Consider the following 20,521-nt stretch of genomic DNA (forward strand, 5'->3'; position numbering starts at 1 on the left):
TATTCCAATGGGGATCGCACCACATGTGGAGGACCGTGACACTTGGGGAACAGTCTTTGCTTCAATATACACAAAAACACATGGTGTTCCGTCTATGGCGGTCATACCAGACATACTAAGACAGATTCAAAATGAATACGGTCCAGAACCTGCTTTAACTCTAGGTATGAAATTACTGAAAGACTTTAAGCAAGTCTCGGCTATACTACTAGCCAACATAAAAGGAGAAGCAGCATCTGTGGCGATCCGCCAAAAATTGAAAGAAATAGATATAGCAGAACAACCTTTTGAACTTGCCAGAATAATTGAAAAATCCTATGAAGAATTAGGTAGAGATAGTTTGGGTGGGAAACCACTAAAACCACAACTAACTGAAAATCCTGAAAAAACCTTTATCAAGAATAATCTGAATACTCCAAAAAAGAGGTGGGAGGGTAATAAACAAACCACTCCCAGATAAAAACACTTTCAGTCCTCAACGGAGAGATAGATCTCCAGAACGAGGAGGCAAGTCTCCACATAGGGAGCCCTCTGAAAAAAGATACAACCTTAGAAATAGGGACAATTTAAGAAAACCTGACAGATATCAAGATATTGATACACGTCTCGCTCTATCTTTTCAGACTTCCTCACAGAAATCGGAAAGAAGAGGACGGTCAGAACACAAAGAAGAGCGCGTCAAGTCCAAAGTCAAGGAACCTGCTCATCAAAGTAAAAAATTACAATTTCCAAAAAAGAAGGTAGCTAGTATTAAAATAAAACATGCCGAGGATTTTGAGGACACAACTGAAAAATGGATAATGGGCCCAGACAATGCTAGACAACGCAGCAGAAGTGACCATAGCTCGCAAGATCCTGATGAATCTTCTGGAGACAGTGGACACGAATACATTCAAGTGGAAACTGCTTACACCAGAGTTAGCATGCCCCATAAATTATATGAAATAACAGTACGTATAGAGGGGGACAAAACTAGGAAAATAAGGGGTCTCTTTTGGGATAACTTATCTAAAGGCTATGATATCCTTCTAGCAGAGAAAGACTGGCCACCAGAGTTTGTCAGGGAGTGCCCACATGGCAAAGAAATGATTATGCCTGCCTTCTCAAATCACATTCCAATTCATAAAAATACACATTTGCTAGAAAATGGGCAGTGGCTCAAGCCCCTGCATTATATAAAAATCAAGTAGGATGGGATGAGGATTCTCCTCACCACAAAATTCCGTTAAAAAATCAACCTACTGCACAGAGGCAGTATCCTGTTAAGCAACAAGCTAAAAAACAAGTCAGGGAGATCTTAGATCAACTTGAATATCAAGGGGTGATTGAAACATGCACCTCACAAATGAACAATCCTTTGTTTCCTGTCTCCAAACCAGACAATTCATATCATCTAGTTTTGGACTACAGACACCTAAACTCTTGTTGCAATACATTTGCAGTACAAAACTCACACAGTGCAACACTAATGAATAATATTGTGCGCAAAAAATATAAAACGACATTAGATATTTCAAATGGATTCTTCTGTCAAAACATTGCACCAGAAAGCAGGTATTTAACCGCTTTCTCCAGTATGGGGGCCCAAAAGCAATGTTGTCGTCTCCTACAGGGATTCAAGAACAGCCCAGGATTATTTTAAGCCAGTGTAACAGAGTTACTACAAATGTATGATGATGAGGCATTATCTTATGTCGATGACATCTATCTTACAGACGATGACCTGGAGACGAACTTGAAAAGAGTGAACACCATAATACTTGGGTTCCCAGCTGAAGGGTACAAATTCAACTTTAAAAAGTCACGAATTGCCCACCTCACTGTCCTATTTTTAGGATAAGAGTTGTCAAATGAAGGCAAAAGCCTAGCAGACAACTTCCTAGAGAAGTGTGCAGTACTCCAAGCTCCAAAAACACTGAAAAACTTACAATCAATTCTAGGTTTCCTGAATTTCGGTAGAACTTACATTCTAAATTATGCAGAGAGGGTTAAACCTCTCTACGAATTAATAAAACCTGATTACAAACCAAATAATTGGACTCAGAAACACACAGAAATTTTACGATCATTACAAACAGACATGTTAACTAAAACAAAACTGCAAACACGCGCAAACGAACGCAACCTTGTAATCCGAGTCATTCCAGGAAGATGCGGATTCACATACCTGACCTCTAATGAGGGAGAAACGGTACCAATAGCTTATAAATCACACTTGTACACACAAGCTGAAATAAAATTCAGTTCTACTGAAAAAATTCTGACTGCGGTTCAAACTGCTGTAGCAAAAGAAAGAGCCCTAACCCAAGGGAAAAGCATATCTGTTTTAACAGCAGTATCAGCCCTTGAGGCAGTAACAAGACAAAGCATTCCAAATGCTACAGCTTTAGATCCAAAATGGATACAATGGGAAAATTATCTTGCTGCAACAGACGTGAAACACGCATTTGATCCCAAAATGAAAAAGCTAGAAGATCTAGAATACGAACATGAATGTCCTCTGCCGATCGAAATTCTGCCTCTAGAAAAATACTCCTGTGTAATCTACACAGATAGATTTGCACAACACTACATTGTGGATAAAAAATCTTACAATGCAGCATGCGCGATTGTTAAAGGTCGCTGGCGCATAGGTAAATTCAGACGAACTAATAGTGTGCGATTCGCATTACTGCGTCCAGTCTTACAATAATTCCATGCAGACCTGGATTAAAAATGGTTAAAAAGAGGAGACAGGTGCCACAATAAAGCATAAAAAGCTCTGGGAACAAGTAGTTATTTTACAGAAAGAACTACGAAAGACTCACGTGATACATACACTGAGTCATCGACGTGATGGCGTTCACGTTGCAGGGAATTCATTGGCTAACAGAGCCACAGCGGCAGCTGTTCAATCGGCTTCCGTAGCTACAAAAAAGCGTTCAAAAAATCAAATAGATGGAGAAACCATGCTGGCAGTAAAAGCCTCATTAAAAGGCGACTATGCAGCATTACCTCTCAACTATCCACTCAATAATACATACATAATTGATGCGAACTCCGTTCCTTTTGCTCAAATCCCTGGAGTGGGGGATAGAGTAATTCCAAACACGAACCGGAGGGCTTACTTGATTCAAGAAGCACACATGGGAATGGGTCTCAGGCACCAAGAGATCTTGAAATCTCTAATAGAATTACAATCACAATACTGGTGGCCGGGAATGAGCGTGCAAATTTATAACTTTGCAATGAATTGTCAAAACTGCAATAGAGATCGCAGTTGTGAACCGGACCAGACACCTGCCCGGACACCTCTATTAGACAGCATTAGGCCATCTATACGCAGACATCCAGACGGAAAAATGCGATCCCATGATTATTAAGACGAGATTCATTTAGATGTGGCCCCAGCGCTCGGCTGACACCAAAACTGTTATAAAAGATTTGCGAGTCTTTATCGGCACATACGCAATTGGCATGCTACATTCTGACCAGGGTCCTGCGTTTAGCTCTCGAGCTTACAAAGAGGCCATGGCCAGCATGGGCATTGCATTGCGGTACTCTAGTCCATTCCATCCCAAGGGAAATGCGGTAGTGGAGAGAAAAAAACGTGACATAAAGCAATCTATAACAGCGAGGGTATTAGGTTCGGGTGACGGGTGGGTCCAACATCTAATAAGTGTCCAACGTAGTCTTAATAATCTGCCAAGAAATTCTCTGGGAGGTATCACTCCGTACGAACTTTTGTTTGGTACTAGAATGATCATTCATGACCTCGATTGTCAGACTTCAGTGGTGAAACAAAAAACTTTTGATGTCAAAGATCGTTTGGCTGTTTTACAGGACTTAAATGAAACAAGAAGAAGTCTAAGTAACACAAAGCTAAAGCCAACGGCCACTGAAGAAAAAACACCTGTCCCAGCAAGACCTGTCTGGATTCCACAGATTGGGGATCTGGTCAGAGAAAAGATCGCGGGGAAGAAGGAATTTGGGCCTTCTTACAGAAAAGCAGTACCTATCTTAGCTGTCGGCGGAACAAGATCAGTAGGACTACCGCCCCTTGCTGGTAAAAAGGAAAACAGAGTTGTATCGATCGACCTGGTAAAACCACAATCATGTGGCCAATAATAAGTAGTAGGCCCAGTGGACTCCCAAGAAGTAGCAGAAGACCAAACCTTGCTACAATCCAAGAGGTTTAAACTGAGAGACTAATTACCTTTGATAAACCTACAGTGAATAAAGAAGGACTATGCAACAAAGCCATCGAACTTATGCCTTTCGAAACCCAAATTACAACAGTTCATCAAGAAACACCGGTCTACAATGATATAGCCTCTGAACATACATATCCAAAAATAAATGAAAATCCGAAAGCAATTCCAACAATTGACAGAACTGCACCTGGCTACTTCATCAATTTCGATGACTTTTCTGATGATCCAAGGGAACATGAGGACCAGCCAGCAAACAAAACTTTCAAAGAAAAAATTACTGAACTCTTTCATCAACTCAAAGAAACATACCTGATTTCACCATGGATTGAGTTGTGGATTGTGTTAGGTGTACCTTCCTCCTACTTTGGCTCATTTTTGTTTTAAGCTTGGGAAGATTTATTGATGGAAAATATAGTACAATGGACGTCAGACATCAACTTGGTTTTAAAGCCACACAGATCGTCTCACATCGAAAAAAGAGAACTGTCATCAGTGAACATCACAGCCAATCCTATACCCGGTGGTGTATCATGGGCCACAACGGATTACGAAATCTATGGCCCGATTGAGCTCTTCAAATATCCACATCAGTTCAAGGTTTCCTTAAGTGACTTTGTATCACCTAGTACTTTCTCTGATGATTGGGGCTTTGAAAATATTAATAATATGATGTCAGATTTAGAAATGTCAGCAAAATTTACAGAACATGATTATTTACAAGGTTCATCAAATTATGAAGAAATGTATTGCTTTAACCATTAAGGGCATCACTATTTGCATAAATCTGCTAAACATAGAAATGTTTTTACTTATAATCAATGGGAACATTGTCCAACACCGCCAAAAGGCAGTTCAAAAACATTTTATGAGAAATTCCCATACTTCTCAGGGTATAACAACACTGATCCAGAAACGTTTTATTTTAAGATTATGAATAAGACAGGAATGAAAAACATGTTGCCAAATACTAAATTGATTTATTCTGAAAAATGTTATGAAAAAATGTCTACATTTGGTTTTGAATTTTAGAAAAACAACATTGAGACAAAAACTATCTGGGGTACAAAAGACTGGCAGGTACAAGGTTTAAAATCATTATTCAGAGCCTGCATGATCCCAGAACAGATAACATTCCTGAATGACACCATTCAACAAACAACCTGTCTTGGCCTAGCCAAGATAAAAGACTTAAACAAACCGTCTATTCCAAAACCCATACCTGATAGTAATACAGATGTGGAGATAGACGTATCCCATATTTTACACCAAAACAGAACTAATCCTGATTAGAAAAAATGGTTTATCTGGCCCACAGACACTAATAACTGTCAAGATAGATTCCTGAACAAAACACAGGGGTGCAAACAGAACAGGCCAGACCCAAGATATTCCCAGAGACAACATCCAGGGATAATTACAACATACAGTGTAGGAAAACTATGCCTCGAGTGGCTACAGAAATCCACACTACCTGAAATTAAGCAACACTTGACTTTACTTAAAGAACGTGCTGACTTGCGAGATTTCATAATGGGACCTCGTAAACAGCGTCAAAAACTTTTCATATACGCCGGTATATACGCTGCTTACAACGAAGCTTGGAAAGTAACGCAAATTGAAACTGCTGAAAAAATACGAGAAATTGATCGTATTAATTTGGAAAAATCACTGTCTGTAGTGGACAATGGGTTAACGACTCTGTCCTCCAGAATTTATTCACTGGACAGCATTGTATCATCTGCTATTGATATAATAGAACAGGATATGCTAATGTTACAACATGGCCAGTCCCAATTACGTTCTATTGTACAGTTAGGCTGGACGTTACAAAACCTCCGTTCAGGCTACGTGCCATGGCATCTAATCAACACAACGTCATTATTTTCTATCTTTAACCTTACAGATAAACAAATCTCTTTGGCACAAAAAGGAGCAGACTATACGGTGCTGAGCATTGAAAAACTAGAAAAATTACCATTGACAATGTCAGAACAAACTGTCATTGAATGGATAATACATGGTATAATTACAATTCCGATAACGACTTTTCAGTTTCAATATTGCCAAAAGTATATACCAGCAGGCCTGTTTGAAAGGTTGGGTAAAGGATACATCAAGTCAACCTGGAATTTACCTAAAACACATAGATGTTATAGTGAAGGGAAAAAAGAGGTATTTCTTAGTGGTAACAACTGTAAAAGTTCACTAAGCGGTACACTTTTGTGTCAAGGTATTAACTTGCATGGAGCCTGCGAAGGTTCATCAAATAACCTTTCATGTCACCTGCACGGCACCCCTGCAACACAGATAGAGCCTTTTTTCAGACAGCTTTCCAACGGCAGCCACGTTATAATAAGTGACTCCAGCTGTTGTGGCATGGTGCCAGGAATAGCCTATCTCGTGAGCGTTACTTCCAGGGTCATTTGCTGTATGTAAGTATTGTATCCAAACTGCAAACCAGACAAGGAGGCAGCAATATGGCCTTCTCTGAATATCTCTACTATTCGAATTGATACTTTAAGCAGAATAAAGTCTATTCTTTTACAGACAACTGTGCCTTTAACCTCGTCCAAAGAGACGTATGATCTGCAAGTTGCAAGGACAGCGGCAGGGATACATACACTATTATCGACAAATTGCCCCGTGCATTTCGTAGAAATGCTAAGCCAATTCTTAAACATGTCAGATACTAGTGGCATCGCACATGTATTTAAGACAGTTTTTTGGGGACTTTTAGCATCCTTTGAAGTAGTCCTGAGCATCTTCCCGAATTTGTGCACTCTGTGTTCGGCGGCCTGCCTCTCCTCTTGGGACTCGTAGCAGGAATCTTATTTTTGTTCCTTCTGCTCCGATATGGCAAGTCAAGTCACAGCCAAAACCCAGGCAACAATGGAAGACACGATCCTAGCAATGCGATACCGAGAACGGATTACTAAGGTCCTCGGCTTGGCTCGGCTAAGAGATCTGAATACTACCTGGTTTCTTTCATTCAGACCAATCTGGCAAGATTGTATCTTACCTGTTCTACGATGCCTGCTTTGCGGAGAAGAATGCGTGTTGGACGTCTGTCTTACACTACCATCAGCAGTACCTATGGATATCGATACTTTGCTTGGTTCGGTAACGGCTCATGCAACGTGTTGTCCCCAGCGGCTACCTATTCTGATGACGGCATTCGTTGAGACCTCACCATTACGATTAGGTGGCGGTGAGGTACGAGATGAAGCGGCACACAGGTACAACCTTCTGTGACCATTGCTGATCTAGACACCGATGACGGCAATGCCTCTCACATTTGCACTATTTCTACTTTTTCGGACTTGGTCCAACTTTCACCTACTGTTGTAGACGAATTCTTTGCCAGCCTATCTGAACTTATGTTCTCTCCTAACAACGAGAATAACTTTTAAAACAAAACATGAGCACACAGCGTTCCCTGAAATCTGAATTCGGCCTTCAGTTTTTGATAAACAACACTTCTGAAAACATTGGAACTATTTTTTTTCTCTCTTCCCCTGAAAGCGAAATTATTTTTTCCGTTCCCAAAATATTTACTTTTTTGGCACATGATACTCTGCTTGAAGTAGAACTATTCTTAGAGAACAGAATTTCTATTTTTAAGAAACTCTAGAGACAATATTTTGACTTAGCCTCTAGCACATGTACAGTCTTGTATAAATATGTGATGAAGTGGTCTCGACCTTCTCTTCTGTATTAAGAGCCATTTCATTAATGTAATTTTTGCAAATTCATTCAGCAAATATTTTAAATGTACTATATATGCATTATCTGAATGATAACACTGCTTGAAAACGTACAGTATAATACTCATTTTTCGTGTATATACCATTTCAAATGCATTTTATGTATTTTGGGGTGGGTTGGAAAACACATGCATCGTTATATGTTTAGTATTGCTTAGTATTTAGTAATGATGGACATTATACGTGGAGTGGGTGTTGTAAACGTATCTAGGACCCTATTTAAATATTCCCGATTTATGCCCTTATGTGGTTATAACAAATCATATCCTTATAAAGGCATAAGAATTATATCCATATTTAGTCATAGCCAATGCAGTCCAAACACGGTAAGGCTACTCCCATAGATTCCTAGAAAGTACAACGCATTCTTAAAACAAACCAAGCCTCCAGCAGCCCGGGAATTCCCCCTGCTTCTGTTTTGATTTGTCCAAGAACTCCTGGAGTCCTGAAAGAACTGCGAGTTCTTAGTGACGTCTTATGTCCAACCTTACGTCAAACTCGGCACCTTCCAGGTATAAATATACCAGCATCTGCCTTAGCAAACACACAGTGGTATGGAGCAGATCGGCTATCTACTTACCCGATGCCCTGCTGTAACAAGTGCCGAAGGAAGCCGACCCTCCCATTGACGCACTGAGAGAGATGCTGTCTTTTCTCCTGCCGAGCAATCCAGCTCCAGTTTTTCCAGTCACCCTTGTGGGTTGCTTGGAGATCGAGTCCTGAGAGAGAGATACAAGACCTCCTTCATTCTATGAACCAAGGTACGGAGCTGATTAGACCGTCAGAGAATTCTTGATTCAGATTACCTCAGACTACATCTCACTTACTCCTTCCCACGTACTAGGCTTAGGTTAGGTACACCGGGGTAGGCGTATTTTAGAAACACCAGTTGAGTACGTTTAGTCAACTTTTATCATTGTATGTATTTTATCCGTTTTAAGTATCTTATGGCTTAGAAACCATATCAATGCTTTTACCATATTATTTCATAATACTCCTTTTACTGTACACACTTTACTTTATGACAAGTATTGCAATTGTGGCAATTCACTTCTCTTGCATGAGAAAGAAGACTGCTCAATAAATAACCACTTTTATTGAAAACGCCCGTCTCTCTATTTCTCTGCACTCCTGGTGAAATTAAGCATGCACGATTGACTGAGTGAAATAGCTATCTATTGTTTCCGCGACTCTGGAGATATACTCCTTATTCTGTAGGGAGCAAAGTTGTCATGTTTATGCGGTTGTCAGAAACTAATCCCTTCTTGTCTATTCAGGAAGGTTAACTCCTTCCTGTTCACTCGAGAAAGTTTCTAGTGACCTCTGAGCTAGCTGGCATTCATAATTAAGTCTAACATATTCAGTAGAGACCTAGTCGACCTAAGTCCTACGTCTAAACTATCGTTTATGTTATTCCAATGCGCAGAGCCTATTGGGAATATAGGAACTACATTACAAGTGGGCCTTTACTTGTTGGATGTGCAAAGAGCTATTCTACTCTATTTGCAAAGAAATTGCTCTTTCAGTTCTTCTGAGTCACTTTCTTTTGCCTTTTGATACGATGCAAAGGGTAAAAACCAACTTCTACCAACTCTGGACACTCAATCAAGTCTGCTGTTGTGAATAATACGAGTTAGCAGCTGTTTTGTTCCGCAGGCATTCAGGCTTGCTCTACCAGAGGAAGAGGGTATTGAACTCATGGGCAAAATCCAAGTGATCTCTCATCTGGAAATTTGTAGACCTGGGGCTCTCAAAATAACTTTATTCAACCTTATTGTTTGCCTAGCATGTCGGAGATGTACTCTGAGAAATCTCTTTTGCTCTACACATTTGATTGCTCTTTCCATATCTACTTAACAACACTGCATGAGAAGGAAAAGCCTGGCAGCATGAAAGACCATTACATTTTCACTGCTTCACAGACAAGCAAGCTTTTTCACCCACTTGTCAAGCATTATGCATTCAAAGAGTTGTGATAAGTACTGTGATGGTGGGCAACTGATGGTACAGTGGTAGATACGGCCCTTGAGACTGCAGGCCCATTGGTCTCCTGCATTAGGTGGAGGAAAGTTCACTTCTCCAAAAATCAAAGAGACTAACATGCTAGATGCAGATGATACCCTTGGAGATGGAGCGGTGATCAGTGAAAGGACTGCCACTTGGAACTAGAGGAGCGAAGTGGCAACACTTGGCGGTAGTGAGACAGAATGCCATTCTGAGACAGATCGATCTGTTGCTTGGTTTGTCTCTGGGATATCCATCACAGTCAAAGTGTGAACCAGTATATAGCTAGTATGTAGCCATCAAGGTGTTTATGGGGAAATTTCCACAGACTGAATAGCAGGGGTCTAGTTACTGCCAGGAGATGCACTACGAAATGACTCCTATGATAATGTGTTAAAGAATGAAAAGGAGATGATGAAGTGCATGACATGATTATGTAAAATGTGGACAAGGATAAGAAAACAGTATCAACCGTAGAGTCACGAATGGTGACAATAGAAGACAGAGTGTCCTGGTGGAGGTTGCTGTGACCACACTAGAGAAGTTGGCACAGGCAATAACCAACAGGATTAAAGTAACTGAAAAGGAACTACAACAGACTTGCAACAAAGTTTATTTAGTACAATGCTCTGACTAGAAGCCATTGCAGAAGCTTTGGAGAAAAGGATGCCTAATATTTGTGTACTTGAATTTCTATTCCTGGCGTCTTGAGCAGATGTGACTGAAATATGCGAGTCTTCTTTGAGGTCAACTTGAATAATTTATAATTGCTGTTACAATTACCCCCTTCCGTGTAGCTTATTTAAAATTACTGAGTGTTTAGATGGTGGAATTGGAATATTTTGGGAAAACTCATTAGGTTCCTGATTGCTGTTTTCTGGTTATCTTGCAGGGTAAACTGTGTTTTGCTTGGTATATTTTCAGGTGGAAAAGACTGTGGCAAATAAGCAATGCAATTGGTTAATATACTGATTACTTACCAGTAATCTTCATTACTGAGAGTCTTTGCGTCCTACACCACTCTGGACTCGTTCAAGTAAGGGGCGATTACGATGTTGTTTGAAAGGCTCCAAACGGGATTTCGAGCGGGATTCGGACAGCCCGACTCGTTTGGTGCTGAATCGTACAGCTCTTTGGACACGGTTTCCAACCGAGCGATTACAATGGCCAATTCTGACAGCTGTTACGAATCGGTCTGCTCGACACAAAACGGCTGTCGGAATCTGACTTTGGGGGCCCGTAGCAGGCCTCCTTCACCCGGCGCCCTCCGCATAGGGCTCATGGGGGAACCCATGGGACCCCTCTTTCCAACCATGCACAGTGTGGCAGGCACCATGAGGTGCCCACCAGAGGTTGTAAGGTTTTCCCCAACCACCCCTTTTTTCGACGGAAGCCTGTGTTCTCGTTCGGAACACTGGCTCCCATTGAAGTCAATGCGAGTCCGACCGAACGATGTTGGGAAGAATCATAATCGGTCGGTCAGACTCGCAGAACCTGATTCGGTCAGAAACGATTCCGAAACTGATTCGGTTGGAAGAGTTTACGACCGAAATCATAATCGCCCCTTAGGGTTGAGGCTTGGATATGACAGATCACAGCCAGATCCCACAGTGGAATATGGCTCCTTCGTTGTGAGGAAGCATAGAGTACCACCCTGCATTATGAAGAAGCCTGCCACCTACGTAAACGGTCATAGCAGTGGCCTGGTACACAATGCTCACCAGTTCTGGGAATGGATATGTGAAAGCCCCCACCCCCCCCGCCCCCACATAAGCCATTTGGCTTAATTTATACTCTGCTACACACTAGACCTCCACTCCAGTTCACACACCAACACTGTGTTGCTGTGTCATCTCCCTGCTGAACCACAGGCAACAAAACCGGAGAATCGAACTGGTCCCACAAGCGCTACCACTAAGAGAGGTCCCCATTCATGGTCCCCCAGTGGTCACTGTTACCTCTTGCACTTGGTGATGTTTAATTGTTTCCCTTCTTAGCAGATTCCATGTTTCTTTCTTCTCCCCCTTATCTTTTAGAGGTTCACACATTTTATTTGTCAAGCACGGGGGTTCGAGATGCACAGGGTTTCGAGGCGCATGGGGTTATAGACACATCGTACATGAGCTGGTTGCTGCGTGAGTAGTGCATGCCTCGAATGTTGACCCAGGTATAACATGTAGAATGTAACAGTTGAACCACTGAACAACATCGATCACATGTTCACTGTTTCCTTACCAAGCCTGTGAATATTACTCAAATGTCGCAAAAACCTCGATAAAAAGGTATCCAAAATAAAAAAATTATAGGTCACAAACGGGGAGAGGGAAAGGTCTATGGGTAATGGCAGACAGTAATGTAAGACTCCATCTGCCAGTGGGCTCCGTAGTTTTATTTTTATGTTTAGAAATATTAACATACAGAATTATACATGGGCAGCGAAACAACATATGTTTTGCACACTTGAAGTGCTAGTGAGATCAAATAGACAAGGAGAGCAAACACTGAGGGAGCTATGATACAACTAAGAACGCGGAGATGAAAAACATCCCCTTTATTTACAGTTACCCATGCACAATGTTCTTATGGTTTGTTTAGCACCACAGCCTCTTCCCCTCTTTAGGCGGGCAGTGTCAGAGAAGAAATCGAGGAGCCTGCCACCCACCCCACCACCACTTTAGCATTAGGCTCCACGCCTTTAAATTTAAAAAATAGCCTGTTGCCCTGCCAGCCAACAAACGCCCACCACCTTTCCGATCATTTTTCGTGTCCATGTGCAAATATAAAGCAAAATACCTAGTGTCGAGCCACCAACCCTCACTAGGTGGGTCCTGCCACCCACTAATGCCAATCCGTGCACATTACCTCCTCTTCCTATCCTGAAGCTGTGCTTTTGAGCTTTGTAAGAACCACTCATCCATGTGGCCACTATTTCTCAGTCAGCACAGGTCAGCAGCAACCAGCAGCGGATAGGGGAAACAGTGGTTGGTTGTGCAGGAATGAATACATGTTCATAGCTCATCAGTGCTAGTTGAAAGAAGTCACATTTTCATACTTTCACCAGTGTGATACCAGCACTTGTTGAGTTTAGCCAAATACTAAAATAGTATGGGTAGATTTGAGGCTGATAAGTAACATTTTCATACTTTCACCAGCATGTTATTAGCGCTTGTTGACTTTTGACAAATATTAGAATTGTTTCGCTAAAGTTGAGGCAGATGTGGATGCCTTAAATCACCCAGAGTATCTAGTCTTTAAGCATTTCCACTTCTGATGAGATACCATAGCTGAGACACTTGTATCTGAAGAGGCCCATGGAGTTTCAGAAGTGCTAATGTATAGTAATGGCTCTTTCTGTGCAAGCTGATGATAGCCCTTATTGAAATCCAGTTCTTAGGAATAGTTGAACCCCTTTGACTTGGTGTATCATGTCCTGGGTGTGGGAAGCCCAATGTGAGAAACTCCGTATTGCTTAGGTAGGCTATCTAATGTCAATACATATACAGATGTGTTGCCTGGTCTGACTAGCGAGCATTGCACCTTTCAGAATACCCATGGAGTTGGCCCGCCAGCTTATTTGAACAAGTCTTATTGCAGCAGGTTCTTGATTTCAGGTTCCACCTGTTTCTGAATGTTGAACTCGATGCATCTGTAGTGTTGAGAAACTGGCTTCATGCATTGGTAAGGTGCAGCTGTTGCAGTCTGCTTTTCAGTTTTCTGAGCCAATATATTGGCTCATAGAATAGTTTAAATGTCAAGGATCAAAGCAGCCTCCACTCTCACACTGAGTTGAAAGAGTGCTTGCAGCAGGGTGAGCTTGATCTATGAGCGAAAGCATAACAGGCAATCTGCCAGCTTCAGCATCAATAATGCAGTTATCAAAATCACCATAATACACTTTGTGGGAGAGTGACGTGCAATAACATCCTTCGCAGGTAAAAGGAGTGCATTATAGTTATTGGTATAAATGTTTAGATTTGTAGCTTAGCTTACATAGCCTGATCCTCTGCGACACCACAGCGCCTTGAGACCCTCATGTGTAAGTAGCCACACTTTGCAAACTCTGATTGATTGATTGACTGATACATTAGCCCATTTCTGGGACGTTTTCTGAAATAAGCATCCTTCATGAACTTTATGGCAGCTCCATAGTCAACAGGCAATGGAATGTTTGTATTAGGTACAGCGCAAGTTCAGTAAGTACATTATTCTCAGTTCATACAGCTCTTAGGATTGAGTACAAGTCATGAGGTGAGGTACGCCAACAGCCGGAGGATTGATTGCAGATTTATGGTTTTCATTGATTTTTATGGTGTGGTATTGTGATGTGGCTCCCTGCGTTGCCACCTTCATCACAACTCTCAGTGAATAGGTGGTGATGCAGGACAGCGGGACATTTTGGCATCTTTCTTGGTCCGGCACATTTTCCAGAAGTGGCCCACCACCACAACTCATCACAATATTTAGCGAGGGCCGGGCTGTCACCGGAGTGTCGAGTCCTAAAACCCCACGTGGGTCCAACCTTGCCAAGGCTTTGTTTCTTAGAGTGCAAGTCTCACACGTACCAGAGCTCACAATGATTACAGTACTCATGAACTGATGCAGCACCTTGGTTTTGAGATCTGCAGTCGGAGCTTGATGGTTCATGGACATTTAAACATTTCCCAAACTCTGCATCCTTCTGAAAGAGGACGATGCTGAAACAGCAATTTTTAGAATGTATTTGCTTTGTCATATTTCTGAAACTTCCAACTCTCTACACAAGCTCACAGATGTTTCAAATATACATCACTTGTCTCATGTGCTTTCTAGTGAGTTGAATGGAATGTGCATGATCTAAAATCCACAATCCTCTGAATCAGAATGTCCATCTGCTATCCTTGAGACCAGCATAAGTCAATTTTAAGTGATTCAAAGGCGATGAGCTCAGAGGCAGGTCACACTCAATACATCAGCAATACTCTCATGACTTACTCTTCAATACATCTGCAGCGATGTACATCTCAACAATTTTTGATCCACTAGACCCATTAGGAACTCAGTTCTAAGACTCACATCAAAGTGTGTCAGAGTCCAAAAAGTACCCATGTGGAAAGCAGCACTATATTTATTGTCACTATGCAACTCTGATAGCACTGTGATCTTGATATACGGACGGTCAACGTTGGAGGACATCACAGAAGGATAGATAATAGGCCACTATGCATGTACTCATCCAAAGTTGGCAGGTGCCACTCACTGTTTAGTTCTATTCACACACCTGACAAACAACTGTATTCATTGACTTTAATTGTGTTGCTCACTTTACAAATCTATATCAAATGCCCAAAAAAATGTTCATTCCCCAATGACCCTAATGGAATCACACCTGACTTAACCTGCATTTTAAAGGCAAGAGTAGTGGTGAAAGCGGGCAAGATCTAAGGGGTACAACATGCCCATGCTTTTTTTAATTTAATAAAAAAACAGTCCTGTTACTTTTTTTATGGATAAGCAACGGTCCCAGGATAGTTAATTCAGACAGTTGAAATACTTCAGCTGAAGGGTAAGAGCGGGGGTCTCCTGTGCTGATAAACCAAGAAAGAGGCAGACAGCTAAACAAGCCCTCTTGCCAGGTGCCTGCTTGCCTGGAAGAAATGCAAATGTGCACAGCTGATGAATTTGAAATTGTAAAGGGTGCTTGGAAGTCAGTATTTGCTTTAATTGATGGAATCACTTGAAGCTTCCTGATAATACGGATCTATTCTTTTTGAGTGGTATTGCAATGGAGTTACCAGCTGAGCTGTGAAGTGTGTGCTTATAAAGAACAGTTATAAAACAAGCATTGTCATAGCCAATAGGTCTCACCTTTGAGACCGTATAAGTGTTTAGCCAGAGCTATTGGCTTTCCCAATGTCTGTAAGTTATATTCTAGAATATTGTGGCTGCTGTGAAGCATGTTGAAAAGTTATAATAAAAAAGTGTTATAAGTATTTGTGTTACCTACCTAACCAAGAAAAAATCATGTACAATGGAACGATCCTATTAAAAAAAGAATTAACATAAAAAATGTCTTCTAGTTTTTTTGGCCTTGCAATGATGTCAACTTCTTCCTGCCTGTTATAATGCTTTTCCTTCTTTTGCTTTTCTTTTGGTAACGGTGGGGAGGGGTGACGACATAAGCAACAGGAGGGTGGAGGTTGGGAAATATCATCTGAATGGCAACACGAGCAGCAGACGGACACTAGGGAAGAATCAACAGATGCCAGATTTGGAGGGCAGACTGAGGTGGTGCAGAGTGATGCTGAGGTGGTGGTGTGCTGGTGAGGAGGTTAAGCTCAGGTGGTGCTGAGTGATGAGGTGGTGCTGAGGTGGTAGTGTGCTGGTGCAGAGGTGATGCTGAGGTGGTACTGAGTGAGGATGAGGTGGTACTGAGTGAGGATGAGGTGGTGCTGAGTCATGCTGAGATGGCGGTACTACACTGGTGCTCAGGTGGTGCTGAGTGATGTTGAGTTGGTGTTGTGCTGAGGTGATGCTGTGCTGAAGCTCAGGTGGTGCTGCACTAATGCTGAAGTAGTGCAGCCTTGGTGGGGAATTGCTGCTGAGCTGAGGCTGCAACTTCCCTAATCAATGCTGGTGCTGCTCTCACCAGCATGAGTGCAGCGCCGGGATTGGAGGAAGCAGCCTTATTCAGCACTCTCAAAAGCACTGGAGGCCAGCGCTTTCTCTAATCCTGCTGTCTAAAACAGCTAGGTTAGAGAAGTTTAAAATGCGCATGTCTGGCTGGCCGTTGCCAGAGAGACATGTGCATTTTAAAGCGCACAGCTCCCTGCTGCCACTCTGCAGCACTGGCCCGCCCTGTCCTGTCACTCAGGTCAGGATGGATCAGTTGCTGAAAAAAAATGGCAATAAATAAACTTTATTATCATTTTATTTTTTAGCTCTGGCCTGGGTCTTTTTTTGTGGGGCGACGCTTCTCTGCTCAAACGGAGGAGCTGCCCCTAAGAATCTTGCTCACTGAATACCACATCTGGGATGCTTCAGGACCAAGGGTTGGATGTGCCAACATGACAGCAGCAGTAAGGGAATAGGGCACTTTTCATTTTAACTTTGGGTTTGCAGTGAGATTTTTGGGGAATCACTGTTTATGTAAAGATGTTTTTAATTTTTTATTGTTACTGGGGAAGTATTGATATTTTACTGCCATTGTCTATTGGAAACTTTGCTATATTTCTATTGCGTATGATGTCCTCGGTAAGTAGTTAGAGTTAAAGTAATGCACAACTAAACACTGTCAAAGTAAACATGAACTGCAAGGGCCGAACGGGACTCTGAGCATTGGCTCACACAGGACTCCTCCGGCGAGACGACCCCTGTCTCTACCCTGGGTTTCTAAGCACTGTGAAGAAGATGGGAAGGCGAAACGCAGGCGCTACCCTAAGCTGAAAATATTTTAAAACAAGCAGCTAGGGCCAAACAAAAGCTAAATAAAACAAGCACTGTCAAAGTAAACACAAGCAGTGAAGGTCGAACAGCTGGATTACACTGAAGTGTGGCGGCTGTGAATCAGGGGTCGTAAGGGAAGTGCTTGGCGTCAATGTAAAAGAAAAAAGGTCCAAAGACAGGACATACAATAGTGGAAAGAGAAGAGGACAAGTCTTGGGGTGATCCATGGGAGTCAACAATTGAGAAAAAAGGTGGGACAAGTAGGAACCATTAGCCAATTAGAAGCAAACATTTTTAAAGGGCACCAATAATAGCGAGTCAGAAGCTAGACTGAAAACAGCATTTCGAGAGGAAGCCCATGCACTGCCTAGGCTCAGCCTAAAAAGTACACTAAGTAAAGTCTGGGTATTACTGAAATCTATATTTTTGAAGCTCGTATTTATCTTAAACCTTTTTGTGCATTTCATAGAAACTTATCTCCTACTGTGTACACTACAAGTTAAAATAATTACATATATTCACTGTGCTTTATGTTACAGACTAGAACCTCTCAGCACTAACGATACATGTCAGTGTTTTCCACTGCATCAACCAGGGTTTAATTCTATGGCTCTCTGGTTACAGACACAGACCTCTGCAGCACATTAACTAAGAGAAGGTTCATAATGTACTATATTACATTTCCTACTGATTAACTTAACTTGCATTTATTTTTTCATTTAAGCTGTGCATTATATTATATGTAGTTACCTGACGGTCAACGACCAATAAAAGTTACAGAATATTTTGTGTGTTTTAGCCACGCCTTTCACCCCACCCAAAAGCTCATTCACCCCGCCCCCATTTACGCACAGCATCCGGCATCAAACTTTTTTAATGCACTTCGACCACTGTGCAAGAGGTAGGTAGGTATTTAGTGAAGACACCCTTGTTTAAAGTGTATGATGTCAGTAAGAGAAGGAGTATGTAAAATCAATAACAATGTCAATATTCTGCATACACTCAAAGGGATGGGTGTCAGAAACATAACGTTACAATTACAAGATAACTTCATGTCATCAGGGCCACAACATTAATACTTTTCTCTTACAAATCATTATTTGCAGGTGTGCCAGTAACATAGGTTCAGTTAAAAATAGCCAATACTAGAAATCCTAGAATGCATTAAGTTGTTAAAGGAAAGCCCAGAGCTGGAATATGGACATGGAGTCAACGGGTGCTCCTTGGTAAATGACTTTGTGTGCACAGTATCATTGCTAAATTAAACACTACTTCACAAAATGCATTGGAGGAAATTAATATTTCCTCATTTTAGAAAATAAGCACATAATCTGCATTACCTTTTAAAATACATGTTCCGTCACTTACCTCATCAGTTTTGGCTGCCTCTGGTTGGAAGGTTCCCTCCCTCAGACCCAAAACACAACAAGCTGTTGGACAGCAATTGCTGAACCAAAGTCCGGGATTGTAATGGAAAAGTACATTTTTAACCAGGAACGCTCAAAAGCTATATATATAAATTGTTTAGCAATGCTGACTACTAAGAAACGAGATGTACGCTTCAAAAGAGAGAGAACAGTACAATATTTGCCTGTAAATCATTAGAGACTTCTAAAACGGCACAGGAATCGTCGTAATCATCTCGTGTATATGTTGACGTAGACTCAGTAAAACGGCAAAGATTCAGGATTTTAATGCTAAACTAGAACTGAAAAAGTGAAACTTCGCAATAAGCGAAACAGGCGCCTATGTCTTTTCAGGTTCCCTTGGCAACCGCGTGGGAGAAGGCGTGGAGCATCACCCTCGGAAACCCGGAAGAGCAACTCTGTCTTAAAGGGACAGTGTTGTGTTGGTTATTAAACACTTTTAGAAAGTAATCCTGAATTTGAAATGATTCCTCGAAATGGGACGCTGTTGGTACAGCTACAAAAAGGTACATTCCTCTAAATTGGTAGTCATTGTCCTAAATTTGACTTAAAACAGAAAGTGATCATTTAAGCTGCGAGTCAGAGTATCCATCCCGTTCACGCCAAAATTTTAGGAGATTTGAGATCGATAAAGGAGTTACACTTAAAACTTGATCAGTTTCACGTGAACATATTATAAAGTATCCCCCTGCAGAGTCAAGTATCTCACTCAGACATGGAAACGAAGGGATTTGATTTAGTTATTTACTTGGAAGGTTAATATAATCGAAAACTGCAGATCGACACCCAATCTTATTTTTGTTAGTAAATGGATATTTCCAGTAATTTATTTTCTTCTGAAACCCCCAAGCAATGGACCGGCGGGGTTTACATTCTGTAGATCTGCCAAGTGATTTGATATTCTGATTGTGAGAAAATGGATTATTAGTTGGATGGTTGTGAAACCTCACCAATTAACAATGTAACTGCCAGGCTGCCCCGGGACACCAAAGGTGGCCACCTACGAGGGCGGCCAACCTTAGTGCCAAGGATGGCAACCACCCTGAGCAGTCTAGTGGTTGAGGGGGACCAGTGGTCCCCCCGTGATGTCACTTCCTGTTAGGAGGGGGAGGGGATGGGCTATATAGCCCAGGGGGCGAGGGTCAAGCGCCCTCTTTGTTCTTGTGCAGCGGCGAGTTGACCCTCGCCCCCCGACCCCCAGGCTCACCCGGAATCGCGGGACGGAGAATTGCCCAGCGTTTTCTTTGAAGGTGAGTGCCCCCTGCTTGCCCACTTCTCGGGCGTGTTCTGCTGTCCCCCTCCTTAGGTGTGGTCCCGAGGCTGGGGGTCCCCGGGTCAGGGCGTGTGGTCGGGGCCTGGTGCTCACCTCGTGCCCGCCCGGGAAGGATGGGGTGGGGGTTTAGTTTCGGCGAATTGGGTCACTGGTTCGGGGTTGCCTCAGGATGCCTCGGGTGGGTCCCCCTTTTCCCAGTGTGTGGGATGGACGGGTAGCTCCGGAGGCAGAGGGACGCCCTGTTGCGGGGGGGGTCGCTAACTGGTTGCCTGCATGCCTCCCCCCCCCTCCTCTTGTTTCCGCTCAGCCTGGTCCCTTTGTCACCGCTGCGGGCTCGATCGCGTGAGGCGGAGGGGGAAGGGTTCCTTACCTTCTCATGTGCGCCCGGTGCCGCTCCCCGGCCGCCATTGCCCTCGCTGTCCCGGTGCAGGGCGGGGG

The 20,521-nt window shown here is 42.4% G+C and overlaps 1 protein-coding gene across 1 annotated transcript in view; it reads right to left on the bottom strand.

Moving 5' to 3' along the window:
• Window positions 1-19,145, bottom strand: part of LEKR1 (leucine, glutamate and lysine rich 1) — a 635,278-nt gene extending 616,133 nt beyond the window's left edge. Inside the window, exon 1 of the mRNA XM_078665467.1 lies at window positions 18,752-19,145. The gene's annotated coding sequence lies outside the window, so the exon portion shown is untranslated. The remainder of the gene's footprint in view (window positions 1-18,751) is intronic.
• Window positions 19,146-20,521: the final 1,376 nt, after the last annotated feature.

This window comes from Lissotriton helveticus, chromosome 11, assembly GCF_964261635.1.
Source record: "Lissotriton helveticus chromosome 11, aLisHel1.1, whole genome shotgun sequence".
NCBI classification, from domain to species: domain Eukaryota; kingdom Metazoa; phylum Chordata; class Amphibia; order Caudata; family Salamandridae; genus Lissotriton; species Lissotriton helveticus.